Raw genomic sequence first — 18,902 nt, 5'->3', positions numbered from 1 at the left:
CGGTCATCTAGATAGATAACTTTTAGAGTCTTGTGTGACCAGGCCTGCAGCTGGCTCCTTTTATACAATCTTCCAAAATGTAACACAATGGATACTGTAATCTCTTTGTCCATTGGACACAGGGATGGTCATTTACAGTACAGGAGAGGTCATAGGTTGGTTTGAATAGGTGGGCGATGTCTGTTCAAGATGCACTTGTGGGTGGTCTCCTCTGGGTTCCCGCCGCATACCTAATGTACAGTAAATACAATTTATATCTATATTCTGCTCCTGCACATAACTATTCGCAGGAACGTGCAATCTTCTGCAAACCAACACCGGAATATTACCCTTAAAATACCCTACAGCTGGATACCAAACACCACCTTATAACCTTGTTCTGTCCCCTCCTATCCTGTAAAGGTGAATCCCTTTGTTCTGATACCATTTAAACTGTTGTAACTTGCTGGTGTGGTGCAGGGAGACTAGGTGTACATTGTGCACTATTTGGATTAATTATGTAATGTGTTTTGATAGCTTTTCCATGCGTCCACAAACTCTACCGTAAATACTCATACCACGCGCTAATGCGCAGGACCGCGGGAGTGACCATACGCAAACTGCGAATATGCGCACGCACTGCAGAACAAGTACACGCACGGAGGCCATCTGTGTGTAGTGTGTACGTGATGTGTGTGCTGCAATATTTTTCGACTTTGACAGTCCACCCTTTGGCAGTCACCAATAACTGCCACTATCTAATCAATAAACAGAAAAATATCTATACAATATCTACAGAACCTTGGATGGTCGGGGGAGAGTTGTAGGTGGGAAATATATGACCTAGTGGGATAGTAAAAATCATGTATGTATGAATCCATGTCTGGGGGGCATGTATCATCATGCCGTATATGTTATACATAAGCTTTGAGGCATTGCGAAGTATACATTAAATCCTTCTCATCTCGTATTAAGGGTCTGTAAATGGGCCAACAAACATTACCGAGCTCTTTTCGGCTTCTTGTTCCAACAAATGGGGTGCACATTTAGTTGATGATACATGAAAGGGGAACATATGTGAGTGCTAGTATATGTGGATATCACCTGTCGACTATGTGTGCCATTAGCTGGAGGTTGCAGAGATGAAGATAAGACACATATATAAAAATACATTCACATAAATATTTTGGGTAGGGCTGACGTCTATTCCAGATGGATGTATCTGGGCAGAGGGGGAGACAAAGAAAAACGGGTGAAAGAAACAGGCCATGAAATTCATTTGCAATCCTTATCATAACACTGTCTTTATGGATGGGTCATAAATTAAATCTGCTGCTATAACAGCGCCCTCGCTCCTTAGACTCATAAAATTTGTGCCGTGCTTGTGCCGCATTAGAATTTGAACACACCTAAATATCAAACCAATAATTATGACGACTCTTCCCCACACTCATAATGACATTTTGAGCCCACTCTCCTAAACCTGAGAACCATTTGCGTGGGTTCAACCATGAGACCCAGCCGGTCAGTTCATTACTCACAGTCGCTAAGGTAAGGTTGTCCTCCTGAACTCCCACTTCAACTGCAAGATATCATCCATCTTTTGACCGATGATCTCTGTTGGGTTGTCAGTGCTGTTTGTAATATAAGTACAGCACTTCACACCATATTGAGTTGTCAGAGTAACACAGTACCCACCTGTCCTGGCTGTGATATAATTAAGTACCTTCCTGTGCTGAATCAGTTCCTTCTTGTAAGCTTGTAACTCCCTTCATGTATACCTGAATGTGTCGTTATACATCTCAGTGATATTATCTATCAAGTTCGCTAGCGCATGGATGTACCTATAATTTATAGTTCCTCTGGCAGTACGGGTAATGTCTAATGCGAGAAGGAACTGAATCCCGGTGGATTCGTGGATCAAATCAGAGGCTGCGACACCTCTGTCTATGAGGTGTCTCTTGATGATGTGTTCATAGTGAGTATGAGTATAAGGAGCCTGAGCACTGCGGTGAACGTCTTTCATTTTATCATGGGTTATGGTCATGACCTCCGGTAGTACTCTCCCAATATAACACAATCTCTCTGAGCTCGGGGCAAGCCACTTGTATGCCTTCCTTCCACATATGAAATAGGCATCATCTGGGAGAACATAGGGGACAAAATATAACATCACCATATTACAAACTTTCCAAGTAAAGAAACCAATCCCTAGTTCTCCCATCTGCTCAGTACAAGTATCGGGCTGAATGATATGAGCACAATACCCTGACGATACTTTTCCAACCCACATGGTCTTGCTTCCACGAGTATACCTATATCGAAAATACCTCCCACTGTTGGCTATTTGGCGTACAGGTTCAGAGTCTATGGGTATCCTATCAGCTCTGTGTGAAAAGGTCATTGTCTGGTTATTCCACGTCACTTCCCAATTTCCCGGTTTTTGGTAATTGGAAATATTAAAACACAATAAGGACTTGTCTACATGATACTGGTGGAGCTTCAAACTAGGGGGCCTAGAAATATTGAATTTCTTGTCCACCGGTCTCCCACCCCGCAATTCAAGTACCTCATCTATTGCTAAAGGGTATGGTACTAATCCTGACTTACTCTGACCTTGAGGTACTTGTGAGCACACCCAGCATTCTGTCTGGTTTAAGACCTTACCCACTAGTGAGTGGTAATCCCTCAACGGATGGCGGTCCATGTCGATATTAAGGTTGGACTGACATCTCCGGATGCACCCATCCTCTACTATATTCTCACAATTCCTACAAATACAATATTCATCAGACAATAACCCCTCACAGTGCCTCCGAGCTCCCTGACTACCAGAGCGCTTACTGATGCCAGCCTTTACTAGAGTGATGTGCTGCTCCTGAGATCCTACAAATTCATACTCGCCATCAGAACCCATTCCAGATCCCTGCTCGACCTCTCTGGGACCCTCACCAAAACAAACTGTCCTGATCAAAACCAGAATTACTAACAGAACCCGAAACGCAGCCTCTTGTGATCGATCCATTTCGTTAGGGGAAAGGAGGAAAATAAGAAGGAGAAAAGAAAGGAAAATGCAGGGGGAGGTGAAAAAAGAAAATGGTGCGACAACCGTTCTAGATCTTGTTACTCTCTGTGCTCAGATGCCCTTCAACAGTCCTGCCTCTCAACTTTCCCGGAACAAACACTCCAGTGATACGAGGTTCTCTACACTCTGCTCTTTGTCACGAGTTCTCTCCGGGTCAGCGACCTTCTTGCAGTGGGACGAGTGGACCCAAGTCTCTCTTTAACAAGACTTGGTATGGTCCTTCCCACCTGTCTATGAGGCAACCTGAGCGTAAATCCCCAGGCTCAATGTCATGACAATTACTGTTCGGTAGGTCAGGAATCACCAGCTTTAAATTTTCTCAGCTGCTGGCTCATCCCAACCAAATATTTCACAGTCACTTCATTATTACATTTCAAATCATCCTGGGGGTCTATCATTACATGAGGTTGTCAACCAAAAAGAATTTCAAAGGATGATAAGTTAAGGGGAGACCTGGGAGTGGTTCTGATGCTGTATAACACTAGTGGCAAAGCTTCTGGCCACGACAATCCAGTTTCAGCCATTAATTTGCTCAGCTTGTTCTTAATAGTGCTGTTCACTCTCTCTACCTTTGCACTTGCCTGTGGACGGTACGGAGTATGCAGCTTGCTATTAATTCCCATCAGTTTGCACATGACCTGAAAGACTTCACCTGTAAAATGGGTACCCCTGTCACTTTCAATTAATCTAGGGATACCATATCTACACAAAAATTCCTGCACAATTTTCTTTGAAGTGAACGTAGCAGTATTTGTGGCAGCAGGGAACGCTTCTACCCAGTTGGAAAATACATCAATACAAACTAACACATACAGTATTTTAAATTCCTACAGGGTGGTAACTGTATGAAGTTGATTTGTATTACCTGAAAAGGTCCGTCTGTAGGAGGGATATGGGATGGCTCTGTTGGTATTGTCTTTCCAATATTCTTCCTCAAGCAAGTAAAGCATGTCATTGATCTCTTACCTGCATGAGAAGAGAATCCTGGCGCACACCAGTAGGCTCTTACCAATTTGCACATACCCTCTTTTCCCAGATGAGTCAGACCGTGTGCCACCTCAGCTAGGCTTGGAAGATATGCTCTGGGGGCCACCGACTTACCGTGTCCACCTGTCCACAGTCCTGAGGACTCCTGGCCATACCCCTTTGCCCTCCAGACTGCCTTTTCCTGTAGGGAACACAAATTTTTACATTTCAATTAATTGTTGTGTATTGATCGTGTTAAATGTCATCAGTGATGTGATGTTCGTTTGTATGGGGGTGCTGGCTGCTGATTTAGCAGCTTCGTCTGCCCGGCTGTTACCAAGTGAAATTGGGTCTTGGTTGTAAGTATGTGCTTTGCACTTGATAACAGCCACTCTGTCTGGTTCCTGTATTGCTGTCAAAAGCCTTTTGATGTGGGACGCATGCGATACAGGTGTGCCAGCTGCCGTCATGAAATTTCTGAGGTGCCATAGGGCCCCAAAATCATGCACTACTCCAAAGGCATACCTAGAATCTGTGTATATATTAGCTGACTTACCCTTGGCCAAATCACACGCTCTGGTTAGGGCGACCAACTCAGCAACTTGTGCTGAGTGCGGTGGGCCCTGGGGTTCAGCTTCTATGATACCTTTGTCATCTACAACTGCATATCCAGTGCACAAGTCTCGCGATTCTGTCTGTCTGTGGCAACTACCGTCAGTGTAGAAGGTAAAGTCTACTCCTTCCAGTAGGTTGTCACTGTTGTCAGGTCTCGCTGTGAAAGTCTGATTCAAGTATTCCATACAATCATGCGTATCAGTATCTGCACTAAATCCTCCTTCACCAACATTCTCATCCTCCACCCTTTGTGCCCGTCCAGGCACACTTGGCAAGTAAGTTGCAGGATTTAGTGAGCTGCATCTCTTAATGGTGATGTTTACCGGGGCCATCAGTGATAATTCCCACTTTGTAAACCAAGCAGATGAGACATGTCTGGTTTGGGCTGAGTTTAGTAAGGCTGATACTGCATGAGGTGTATGAATGGTCAGGTCATGTCCTAACACTACGTCCTCGCTTTTACTTACCAGCAAAGCTATCGCTGCAACACTTCACAAGCAAGTGGGGAGAGACCGCGCTACAGTGTCCAACTGTGCACTGTAGTAAGCTACCGGTCTGCTGGCATCACCATGTCTCTGAGTTAAAACCCCTGCCGCGCACCCCGCACTTTCTGTACCGTACAATTCAAAGGGCTTCTCATAATCTGGCATACCTAATGCAGGTGCCTGTGATAGGCACTGTTTGAGTTTCTCAAATGCCAGTTCGGACTCATCTCTGTGCGAGATCCGTTCTGGTTTGTTCGAAGAGACCATTTCTTGCAAAGGTAAAGCCAGTATAGAGAACCCTGGAATCCAGTTTCGACAGTACCCACACATTCCAAGGAAAGTGCGGATCTATTGCTGAGTTTGTGGCAGAGTCATGTCGCGAATCACCTGTATTCTATCAGCAGTGAGGTGTCTAAGTCCTTGAGTCAAAAAATTTCCCAAATATTTGACCCTGGTCCGGCACAACTGCAACTTATCCTTTGAAACCTTGTGTCCCGTTTGGGAAAGATGAAACAGAAGCTGTTTCGTGTTTTTCAAGGACGATTCGAGTGAGTCAGAACACAACAATAAGTCATCAACATACTGTATTAGTACTGATCCACTCTGAGGTTGAAAGGATTGTAAACAGTCATGCAAAGCCTGGGAGAAAATACTTGGGCTGTCAATGAAACCTTGGGGGAGATGAGTCAAGGTGTACTGTACTCCCCTGTATGTAAAAGCAAAAAGGTACTGGCTGTCAGGGTGAAGAGGGACAGAAAAGAAAGCAGAACAGAGGTCAATGACAGTGAAGAATTTTGCAGTAGAGGGAATTTGCATGAGGATGACAGCTGGATTGGGCACTACGGGGAATTGGCTCTCAACTATCTTGTTTATCCCCCTTAGATCCTGCACTAGTCTGTAACCCCTCCCCCCACTCTTTTTCACAGGGAAGATGGGACTATTGCGGTGCTGGACGTCCTGACTAGGATGCCCTGCTGTAGCAGCCGCTCTATGACAGGGTACACTCCTAACTCTACCTCTGGCTTCAGAGGATACTGAGGGATTTTTGGAGCTATCCTACCATCTTTTACTTGCACTACTACTGGAGCTACATTCGCCATCAATCCAGTGTCTTGTCCATCTTTGGTCCAAACGGAACCCGGTATTTGTGAGATCATTTCCTCTACCTTTGATGGACACTTGTCTATAATAGTAGAATGCGACATTAGCCTTTGTGGGGTGTCTAACATATCCTGCACTTCTTGAGCGTGGTTCTCAGGTATATCTAAGAAGACACCCTCAGGAGTACAATATATGACACACCGCATTTTACACAATAAGTCTCTGCCGAGTAGATTAGTCGGAGCCGATGCAGCCAGCAGATAAAAAATTTTGGTTTGCAAGGGCCCTATCGTAATCTCTGCAGGTCTACTCAAAGGGTAGTGTTGCACCGTTTCTGGTACTCCCATTGCCCGAATCATTTTTCCCGTGGTCTTTATACCTGATGTGGAATTCAACACTGACCTAGCCGCCCCTGTATTGATAATGTCGATATTATCTTAAACCATAAAGCTATACCTCTAATTACACGTTTACCTTATAGCCGCTACGGCCGGTAGACTGAATATACACGCTACGCACTCTGCACGCTATTTGCGTATGGAGTTCCGTAAGTTGTACGGTATTGACGTACCAATGCTGCGCTGGGGCTACAAAGTACACACAGCGCGCGCACACTGAAGTGATAACCTTTTAACCTTATAAGTAATACAATGTAATGATATGATTACACTTTAAACCTTTATGCAGCAAAGTACTGCAATGATGTTATACCTTAAACCTTTAGTAGCGCTGACGGTATAAAGTACCCGCAGTGCGTACACATCTTATCAATATATATTTAAACCTTATACAGTTAAATACGCTTTAAACCCTAGCAAGAAAGTGAGGACACAACACCGATATGTAGTTGAACCACAGGGTTCTAAGGCCACAGTGGATTATTTCAAAAGGTAAAATAGTACAAATTGTACACTACAGGCTAATAAGATAAATCTAAACAGAATAATGGCTACAGTCAATGTACATACGTTAGAATGTTCGCTTGCGCAACCCGGCCGGTCCTCCGCTTGTCAGGTAGAAAGCGTTCAGAGTCTTCTGACCGGCCAGGCAACAACAGGCTTTTTTTGTTTGAGAAAAAGTTTTTATTGAATTTTGAACTTTTAACAAGATATTCATAAGATATACATTACAGGTATCACACATTGGTACATATCGCATTCAACTGTCAAAGAGCAGTGGCAGAGTATCTATCTATGTACAATATCGAGTGAGTAAAGAATCAAACAGGCACGCATGCCAATGTATAGAAAGCTGTCAATAGATAGTGTAATACATTTGGTGTGTACCGTAGCTAAGGGCGAAGGAATATCTCTTAATGAAGCATTATAGCTTATAAAAGAAAAACAAAGAGTAAGTTTAAGATTAGAAGTAGAAGAGAAAAGAGGCAAGGAGGGGGAAGAGAAAAGAAGGGAGGGAGGATTGGGAAGGGAGGAATGGTCGGGCGGTCCCAGTCACCTGGGCAGTGCGTCAGATTATCCTCAGTTGGATAGGGTATTGTGATGGTTCCCATTATCTTATATGGTAGATAGTGGAGGTTCAGCACCGAAGTGTGACGTCCAGGGTGACCACGTATTGCTAAAATTATCAGGGGTGTCCCGGAGAACCGCTGTAATACGTTCCAATCTATAGGTTTGCCATATAGCATTAATGGTAGCAGGGGTCGTGGGGGGTGACAGAGATTTCCAGTTGGCCGCGATTTGGCATTTGGCCGTATTTAAAATATGCTTAATTAGCTTTTGTTGGTGGCGAGGGGTGTGAGGTATTGGGCGAGAGAGCAGGGAATAGAGAGGAGACATCGGGATCGTCAATCCGAGGACCTTAAAGATAAGTCTATGGACCCTAGTCCAATATCCCTTAATTTGCGGGCAGTTCCACCAAATATGCAGCAGGGTTCCGCGCTGGCCGCATTGACGCCAACAGTTATCCGAGCAGGAGGGGTAAATTGAATGGAGACGCGATGGTACCAGGTACCAACGGTAATATAGTTTGTAGGCATTTTCTTTAATTCGGACCGAAATGGAGCTCGTGGAAATTTCTTGCCTGATCTCAGACCACTCATCTGTCGTCAGGGTTTCACCTATCTCCCGCTCCCACGCTACTTCGTGGGGTTCCTTCGGGGGCGAGTTGTGAGCTAATAAGATTTGATATATAGTTGAGAGTAAGCCTTTAGTTTATCGGCAGGTACAGCAGAGGGATTCAAAGCTCGTTTTACCTCCCACGGGCGGTGTTCCGGAGATAGAGGCAAAAAAGTGGCGTATCTGCAAGAATTGATAAAAGGTTGAGCGTGGGAGCGAGAAACGGGATTGTAAGACGTCAAACGTGGGGAACGTATGTAGCGGGGCGATGTCTAGAAGGAAAAGTGAATTATGGCTGGTCCAGGACTCAAAAGCTAAGTGGTTCTCCCCTGGCGGGAATGCCGGGTTGTTCCACAGAGGGGTGAGTAGAGGGTGAAAGGAGCGTAGCCGGTAAAGACGTGAGCAAAGGTCCCATATGGCAAGGGTGAATTTCACTGTGGGCAACAGCGAGGAAGCTGGGGGACGGCTATTCGGTCGACACCAGAGCAAGCTGTAGGGGGAATATCTGTGGAGTGTGGAAGTCTCTAGTTGCGTCCAGATTCTGTGTCCAGGATTATCGTGCCAAAGGACACATGTGGTTAAGTGAGCAGCTCTATAGTATTTAAGGAGGTCAGGAACTCCTAGACCCCCTTCTAGACGATGCTTTTGGAGGATTCGCATCTTTACTCTGGGCTTTCGCCCTGCCCAGATAAATCTGGTGAGGTCTGCTTGAAGATTTTTAAGGATTGAGGTGGGGACGTGGATGGGAAGAGTTTGCCATAGATATAACAGACGGGGCAGTAGTGTCATCTTAACGGCCGTCATTCGTCCAAACCAAGACAGGATGTATTTATTCCACTTTGTCATATCGTGTTTAATAGAGGTTAAGAGTCTGGGAAAGTTGGCAGCATAGAGACCAGAGTAGGACTTAGTGAGATAGATGCCCAGGTATTTGAGTTTATCAGCTCGCCAAGCACATGGGAAGGCGGCCTGTAGGAGTCGAAGATCTGGGTCCGCGACATGTAGGGCTAATATTTCGGTTTTGTCTGAGTTAATGTTGTAATTTGAAAATCTGCTATACGTAGCTATCTCCTCTATCAGATGTGGGAGGGAGGCAGGTGGGTCAGTCAGGGTGAGAATGACGTCATCGGCATATAGAGCAATTTTGTGATTGTGAGCTCCCGACGTGACACCAGATATGTTACGGTTTAGTCTAATTCTAGCTGCCAACGGTTCCATAATAAGGGCGAAGAGTAGGGGGGAAAGGGGACAGCCCTGTCGGGTGCCGTTGCGTATGGGAAGAGGATCAGAGGAAAGGCCATTAATTAAGATAGAGGCTGAGGGGTTCTGATACAGCGAAGTAACGCCTTTATAGAAGGCGCCATGCAGGCCCATATTTAGGAGTGTTTGTTGTAGGAATGGCCAAGCTACCCTATCGAAGGCCTTTTCTGCGTCGAGAGCCACGACCAGCGTCGGGAGAGACTTGTCTTGTGCCAACTGGATAAGGTCAATGAGGCGCCTGGTATTATCTGCGGCTTGTCTGGAGGGAATGAAACCGACCTGGTCGGGGTGAATGAGGGCGGGCAAGAATGGAGCAAGTCTATTAGCCAAGATTTTGGCGAAAAGCTTTAGGTCCACATTCAAGAGCGAGATGGGTCAATAGTTCTTCATCTCCATCGGGTCCCTGTCAGGTTTCGGAATGAGGATAAGGTTGGCCCTGGTGGTGGCTGTGTCGAATGAGTCCCCATCTAGGATTGCGTTAAACAGAGATTGGAGCATGGGGAGCAAAGAGGTAGTGAATTTTTTATAATATAGAGCGGTGAAGCCATCAGGGCCAGGGGCTGCGGTGCGGCGTAATTGCTGAATGGCCACTGAGATTTCCTCTGTGGAAATGGGGGCATTGAGTGTCAATATATCCGAGTCGGAAAGTTTAGGGAGTTTGCAAGTGGAAAGATAGTCTCTGAGTTTAGAGACGTGATCAGGATCTGCATCAAGAGTGGAAGGGAGATTGTACAAGGATGTATAATAATCCCGGAATTGGGCGGCCATTCGCGATGGATCATATGTGGCAGACCCGTCCGCACAGCGTAGGGATATAATGCGATTTTGAGTGCGTTTCGCTCTTAGTTTTTGGGCTAGCAGGGTGTCAGCCTTATCAGATTTCTCATAGAACCTTTGGCGTGCCCATAATAGTGCCTTGACTGCCTTTTTGGTGAGGATTTGGGATAGCTGACCTTTAACTGCTAGGAGTTTGGAATATGTTTTCTTTCTGGGGCGGCGCTGATGCAGAAGGGTCAAGGCGGCAAGTTCTGTTTCTAAAACTCGGATCCGTTGGGCTTCAGTTTTCTTTTGGGCAGCCGAAAGGCTTATAAGGTAACCTCGGATGGTGGCCTTATGTGCTTCCCATATTAGGGAGGGAGAGACGTCAGGAGTCGCATTTTCCGCATAATAGTTAGCTAAGGCGGTGGCAATATCAGCTACGGTGCATTTTTTAAGCAGAAGAGATTCATTTAGCCGCCAGAATCTGGTGGGGAGGGGTGAAGAGGATGAGATCTCGAGCAAAACAGCGGAGTGGTCCGACCAGGAGATAGGGAGCGTCTGGGCACTGAGGAGTTTACGAGTAGTGTCTCGGTCGACGAATATATAGTCTATGCGGGTATAGAGGTCGTGGGGCGGGGAGTAGTGAGTGAAACCCTTCGCTGAGGGGTACAAGGTCCTCCAACTGTCATACAGGTTATATAGTGTTAAATGTGTCTGCAGACGCTTGGCTAGTTTGGCGGGAGTAGAAGTAGTAGGGGCGGGGCGAGATCTGTCATGGAGTGGATCCAGCGTGACATTGCAGTCTCCACCAATTATAATCGTGCCCGTAGGAAGGCGGGATAGGCTGTCAAAAAAGGCTGTAAATAGAGAGCCCTGCTGCGCATTAGGGGCATATATGGAGGCCAAGATCAGGGGAGCTTGGTTATAGGAACATGAAAGGATAACGTAACGGCCCTGGGGGTCCAAGATAGTATCATGAACAGTTATAGGGAGGCCTCGACGTATCATAATAGCGGTTCCCCTTCGTTTGGTAGGCATGTTTGAATAATAGACATGTGGAAATTGTTTGCAGGACATAGAGGGGTGTGGGGGTTTAAAATGAGTCTCCTGAATTAGTACCACATCAGATTTTTGTCTGTTAAAGAATTGGATGGCCATGGCTCGTTTGGTGGGAGAGTTAAGGCCATTAGCATTAACCGATATAATTTTCAGGGTCATGGTGGGAAGAACTGTGGGTGACGCAAATAGAGGGGCGGGATGGGAGCGGTCCGACCATGGGGATGGAGAGGGGGAAAGGAGAAATAGAGACAGAGAGAAAAGGGGAAAGGGACTGTATGAAAATACAGAGGGGGAGAACCTTTTCCTGTAGAAGGGCAAGGTTTAACACTAAAAGGAAAAACGCCATCCTGGCGTATCCTTCGGGGGGGGACGTGGCATTGTGACAGAACGATAAGTAGGGTAAGGAGGGGCATAGGGAAGGGAGAGGTTGTAATAGGAACGACCAAGTGACAGGGGGGAATAAAGGTAGCGAGGAGGATCGCATTATTGAGATAAATAGGAGTAGTGTGAGCGGTATAGATATGATGAGGGAGAAGGATAAAGCATGCAATGGTGTCGGATACTAAACCAACATCGGTCCTACCAGGAGACTATGAACAGTAACAAATGAGCGCCACGCTAATCATAGGCCAACATGAACAAACATGAAAACAGACTATAGAAATAATAAAAACATAAATAAAATTTGAAAAAAGAAAACAGCTTGACGCTCACGCGTAGCCAAGTGGACCGCGCCGTCCGAGGCGTCGCAGCCAGTCGGCCACGCAGAGGGCCTGAGCAAACACATGTGATTACTTAGCGCGTCAAGGCAGTAGAGTATGCAGATTGGGTTATTCAGCAACTATACGTATCACATTTAACAAGGATTGTATCATGGGGTGCCTGCGAGCAATCAAGTAGAGGACTACTCCGGGGCCGGGGCCCTTGGGCTTGAGATTAAGGGTGACATCTGGTCTTGGGTCAAAATCGACATCAGTCTAACCAGGAGATTATGAATAATAACAATAACAAGTGTGCACCATGTTAATCATAAACCAACATGAACAGACATGATAACATACTATAGAAGTAAAAATAAATAAATAAAAAAGAAAAACTATTTGACTCTCACGCGTAATCAAGTGGACAGCACCGCCCATGGCGTCGCAGCGACTTGGCCACGCGGAGAGCCTGAAAAACATATATGAAAACATGGCAAACCGAAGTATGAAGGCCTTCATACTATAGAAATAAAAAATAAAAATAAATAAATAAGACAAAAATATAAATGGAGAACTATTTGACTCTCACGTGTAACCAAGTGGAGAGCACCGCCCATGGCGCCGTAGCCAGCAGGTCACGCGTAGAGCCTGAAAAACGTATATGAATACGTGGCGAACCGAGGTATGTAAGCTTTCAGTAATTATTGAGTGTACATTTAACACGGGTATCTGAAATCTTTCAAGTAGAAGACCATTCCGGGGCTGGGGCCCGTGGGCTTGAGATTGAGGGTGACATCTGGTCTTGGGTTGATTCAGGAAGATCTTCAAAAATGCCAAAAGTTTTAAGTAGATCAGCTCCTTGCGTTGGTGTCTTGACTGTGAAAGTCTTCCCATTCTGCGTTACCTGCAGTGAGAAGGGGAAGCCCCACTTATATTTTATGGAGTGGGCTCGGAGAACCTTGGTAATATGTGCTAGGTCTCTGCGCTTCTTGAGTGTAGAGGGGGCAAGGTCCTGGAACAGCTGTAACTGGGAGCCCGCATAAGACACCGTCGGTAGACCTCTAGCCGCCAGCATGACCCGCTCTTTGGTGGCGTAGTAATGAAAACGTATAATGACGTCTCGTGGCGGTTGTGTCGGAGGCGGTCTAGGGCGGAGGGCCCTGTGGGCTCGGTCTAGCTGGAGAAGGGCCTCGGGGACATCCGGCGTCAGTTGTAAAAAAAGGCTCTCCAGATACTCAGGGAGAGAGCTGGGGGACACAGTTTCAGGGATGTTGCGGACTCGGATGTTATTCCGACGATTGCGGTTGTCCATATCCTCTAGTTGTTCTTTGTACGCTTCCATATCTGCCCGAATATCCAAAAGTTCCTGTTCCACCACCGTTTGAAATTGGCAGACGTCGTCCACTTTGCGCTCTAGTGTATCTGTGCGGGAGCCCAAGTCGGCTATTTCGGATCTGAACTCAGTTAAAACCGACCTCATTTCTGACTGAATCGTTTTTGTAACGATAGCCACCACATCCTGAGTGGTCAATGGGTTGCTGGAGGTGGCGATGTCAGCTGGATCAAAGGATTGTTCAGTTGATGGGGAGCTCCGGGTGGAGGAGCCGGACTTCTCCCAAGCACGCAGGATACTAGCTTTAGGTATCTGAGAGTTCTTGCGTTTTTTTTGCGACATTGTAAATAAGGCGCTTTGTACCAATGTAATAGAATAATGCAATATGTATGGCAGAGCCCCCTGTCACTTCGTGGTCGTTATGCTTAAGGAGCCATGAGCTCTATGAGGCTCAGCGAGCGGGGAGAGAAATCTGGTTTGGTAATGGAGTGCAGGTCACACTTGCAGGTCGCTCTTGCGGTGGGTAGGTGGGGTGAGGGCTATCCAAGCACCTGCACTGTGGGACCGCAGCTTTCCTCGTAGTTAGCGAGGGGAGGGTGGAGGGTCGGTGGTTCCGTGCCTCCAGGGCGCGGGCACTCCCCAGGAATCCAGGTTAGGATGCCGTGTCGCAGGAGGTCCAGGGGTCCTGTGTCGTTGGCTTCAGACAGGCTATTACTCGTGGGGGTGGAATAGAGAAGTCGCGGGTCCCGCAATAAGCAGCGGGCCGCGAGAGGGCTCACCCGTCGGGTCCGGTGGTGTCTAGGAGCCGCTTTGTCTGTCAGCAGGCAGTGATGATGGCCGGTGACCTCAGTGGGGTTCGGCAGGCAGGAATCAGTTTGGTATCACCCCACAGCTCCAGACACCCCCACAGGCAGTGGGGAGTGAGTGTGCTTTAGTTAATATAACAGTCCTGGGTGTGATATCAATTTGGTGAGGTGTGGAGTTGTGAGCCAGATAGCTCAGAAAGGGCTCTCTATGTGGGCAGCCTGTGTGCACTGTAACTTTGAATCCAAGATGGCCGCCGCAGCTGTGACAGGCTGGAGGATGTCTCCTTGTGTGTGGAGCCCGTGGGTCCCTGGATGATTCCCTCCCTATAACCAGGTACCTGAGGGTCTTGGGGAGGTCTCCAGACTGCTGTGGGGTCCAAGGGGTGTCCGTAGGGCGCGTCCCGGGTCCCGCTGCGGCCGCGCGCCGCTCTGGAGCTTCCCGCCGGGCCTCCTCTAAACTCGAGGCCCCGGCTTCAGTGGTTGGCATAGGCCGCAATGCCGGATTCGTCCGCTGTATGACAGCGCTGTCCAGGGACGCACAGCAGGGCACTCTCCTGCGGCAAATACCCCACCTGGGTGTGTTTCACTCCAGGTTTGGCTGTGGATAAGGGGTATATTTGGGTTTATCCTTGGGAGCTCCTCCGCAGCACGTCTGCTCCAGGATACAGCTAGGCCACGCCCAACAACAGGCTTTTTATATACAACATCCATATACAATACAATGGTCACTGTAATCCCTTTGTTCATTGGACACAGAGGTGCATCTTTACATTATAGGAGAGGTCATAGGTTAATTTGAAAAGGTGGGCGATGTCTTTCCCCAACTGCTCTTGTGGGTGGTATCCTCTGGATTCCCGCCGCATACATAATATACAGTAAATACAGTTAATATCTATATTCTACTTTTGCACATAACTATACGCAGGAACATGCAATTTTTCTCTAACCAACACCGGAATGTTACCCTTAAAATACCCTACAGCTGGATACTAGACATCACCTTATAACCTTTGTCTGTCCCTTCCTATCATGCAAAGGCGAATTCCTTAGTCCTGGAATCATTTAAACTGTTGATACTTGCTGATGTGGTGCAAGGGAGCTATGTGTACAAAGTGCACTATTTGGGTTAAATATGTAATGTTCCGATAACCCTCTATGCGCTCATAAACTCCGCCGTAAATACCCATATCACGCGCATGATCGCAGGAGCGATCCTATGCAAATTGCGGATATGTGCACGCACGGCGGAATAAGTGCACGCGCAGCGGGCATGTGTATGGGGTTAGTACATGGTGTATGCATTACAATATTTTTCGACTTTGACAGTATCTACAAGAAATGGTAATGGTACACCAGCTACATCAACCGTGACCTCAGGTTCACTACCAAGGCTAGCAATCAACTTCACTGGCTGCAGACTACAGGTGTGGCCCAACCCCTATTGTGTATTGGTACCCTCCCGCAGCGCATTGGCAGCTACAATATGTGAGAATTTTTGGAGGTCTGCCAATCTCTCCTTGGTGGGTACCTCCTTGTTTCCCCTGCATGTGGCTCAATTTCTCCTAGCTGGTCCCTGATCCCAATTATGGGAATTGTAGTGTGGTTCGTATTCTGGTCTAGGGAGTCGGTATACGTTATGTGTACCTTTACTCCTACATTCCATCGAGTAATGTCCTACCTTCCGACAGTTATAGCATACTACTACATGCGACTTACCATCAGTGGTCTGGGGTTTTGGCTAATGTGGTTTTGTTGTAAGAGCATTTATACTCACTGTCATCAGCTTATCCCCCTGAGACTCCCTCTGCTTACTGATGTTCCGGTCGTGCTCGATAGCAGACTCTCTCAATGCAGCCACCGAGATACCTCTCCAGTTAGGTTTGTACCCTTGTTCTTAATGCCTCCTTTAACCCGTCCATTAATACAGTAACAGCTACCTCCCTGTGATGTGCATTATCTTTTGTGTCCTCGACCCCAGTGTATCTAGACATTTCCTGCAGTGCTCGATGGAAATATTCAGATGCCGTTTCACCTTCCTTTTGTCTTATGGAGAAAATTTTATTTCATTTGACAACAGTAGGGAAATACACTCCTAGTTGCAGACTGATTTGTTTTACGTTCTCCTGATTGTATTCATCAGTGAGAGGTACTTCTGCATCTAACTTACTGTCTGCTATAAATTTCGTGATGTCAATATTTGAGGGTAAACATACCCGTAGCACTGTTCACCAATCTTTATTTGTAGGCTCATGGGCATTACCTAACTCCTTAATGAATCTCTGGCATCCGACTAGATCTTTCCTGGGATCGGGAAATTCAGACATAATTGACCTTAACTCTGCCCGGAACCAGGGACAATGCATGGCAATGTTCCTGATGGGAGTTACTCCCTGATTGTCAGTTTTCCCGTTGGGGACTGCGATCACCCTGACAGGATTTAATTCAATTACATCCTTGTGGTTTGTTTCTACAATGTGGGGAGCTATTGTTTGTGCATAATGTATGGTACCGTACTTACCTGTGGACACAACCTCACTTATCCCTCCACTAGGGGGCCTTGCTACAACTCTTGATGGTTGGGCCGTTCCCACTTGAGTATCTTGTATGGTGGCTGCTAGAGAGAGTGCCGATATCGTGCTGGGCTCATCTTCCTGCTCACAATCCTGGGGAAAATTTAAAATGGGATACAGCTGGCAAGGGTTAGCGTTAGTACATTTATCAATCACATTCCTATCTGGTACTAATGCACCATTGCTTGTAGCCACTTTCTCCCCAACAATATATGGTGGTGGTGGTGCGGTCGCCATTGTTTTCCCGCTAGGTTTGGAACCTGCTGCGCGAGCTAATTCCCTTTGCATCTCCCCCTCTTGCTGCCATAAATTTAAACAATCTGTATGTCTAATCCTTTGTTTTCTGGATTTTATCAGACATATCCTTATCCTTAAGTTCTGCAATACCTCCGGTTCAAAGCTGCCCACCTTAGGGAATGGTACCCTATCTTTGTCAGTCATACGTACCCATTCATCACAATAAACTTCAGCGTGTGGACCATATTTCCCACACATAATAAACCTCGCTGACCCCTTGGGCCGCGGCTCTTCAGCCTGAACCCTGGCTAAACGTCCCTTAGTTGAGCAACTGGCTCCCATAATTGTGGGCCTTTTCCCACAAACACCAAAATACTCAATATAAGGCGACGGTGAAAGTTCTCCGAGCGCTTTCACCCACTCTCGCCCACGTTGGCCATTACTACCATACACTGTTGATAGCGAAGGCAATGTACCCAACTTAGGGCCCCTATTGACCTATATTTACTGGAAGTTTTTTAGGAATAACTTACCCTTTCCAGTAAAGTATCTGTCGTTGGAGATTTTCCTGAGAGAGACCAGCGAAAACTCCCTACGCACTTTTTTTATACACAAAGCACGCTTGTGTATGCTGTACACAGCGCTAATGATACCGCGATTTTATGCAAAAGCTCGTAAAAGGGATATCAAGTTGCGCTATATATCGCACCCACAAACGCGCGGTCCAATTGCACAGCGTATAGGTACTTGTTACTTATCTGCCGTACGACCACTGGAATCGAATCACAAGCTGCGAAACCTCAGCCGGAGCGTATCAAAAAACTATATGGGTCACAATTCACAATTCCCTACCATGCTCCTGTGTAAGTCACCTCACGTCTTACGTATTCCAAATCTTATACTAACGTGAGTCAGCCGCCTCACGCCACCAAGCCTCCACTCACTTTGTGTACCGAACTACGGGATCCCGAATTCCGGGGTTCGAATCCACTCACTCCTACGTTCGCTCACTCAAATACACTTTGTTTTTTTTCTGCACAGAAAATTTTAATTCATTCAGATTGGCAGCTTTACCCCCGGAGCCAATACAGTTTAAACAAAAGTTTTATACTAATCTGCTTTAGAAACCGGGTCATTTTGTGCTATTGTAGCATGGCTACTGTCCCACCTTTGAACTAAACGACACTATTGTGTAATTTGTACTTAGCGCCCGCACTCTTACGCACTTTGCGTAAACACGCGACCGTGCGTGTCTTTTACGCTGCGTGCGCAGTCCTGTACTTTGTCCGAGACACGTGTACAAAACCCTGCGTCCGCAATAAAACAAATCACACAGCTCTATAAATGTGAACAATACTAATTACTATTGCCCACTAGACACAACTTGTTCTGTATAAACTTTTATGCAGACCTGCGTTTGTGTCTTTTACACTTACTTCCTTAAAATGCTGTTATTTTAGTTTTAACAATATAGCAACAAATGTATCCGGTTTCACACAGATCTAAATGAATCTAGCAATAATCAATAATTTAAATGATATGATTCAGATTGGATAGCTATCCTGCAGAACATACACTGATATAAATATACACATAATTATAATATTATATATATGTACCATTCACTGGTCTCCTATGAGACACCTTACCTCTTATTTGCATATCAAAGCTATTTGCTTTTCACTGAGTTACAGTTACACAGGTTAATTTGCATTTCAATGGCTATCCTCCCTAGTAAGCAGATTCTACAAGTCTTGGAAGGAAAAGAAAAAAACAAAACCAACTCTTTATTTCCTTCTTCCATCTGTGTGCAACTCCCCACTTGATGTAAAGTAATTACACACTGACAAGAAGGAAAGAGAATAAAAAAA

This window comes from Pseudophryne corroboree, chromosome 1 (genome assembly GCF_028390025.1).
Source record: "Pseudophryne corroboree isolate aPseCor3 chromosome 1, aPseCor3.hap2, whole genome shotgun sequence".
Classification (NCBI taxonomy): domain Eukaryota; kingdom Metazoa; phylum Chordata; class Amphibia; order Anura; family Myobatrachidae; genus Pseudophryne; species Pseudophryne corroboree.
This window is presented reverse-complemented; position numbering follows the sequence as displayed.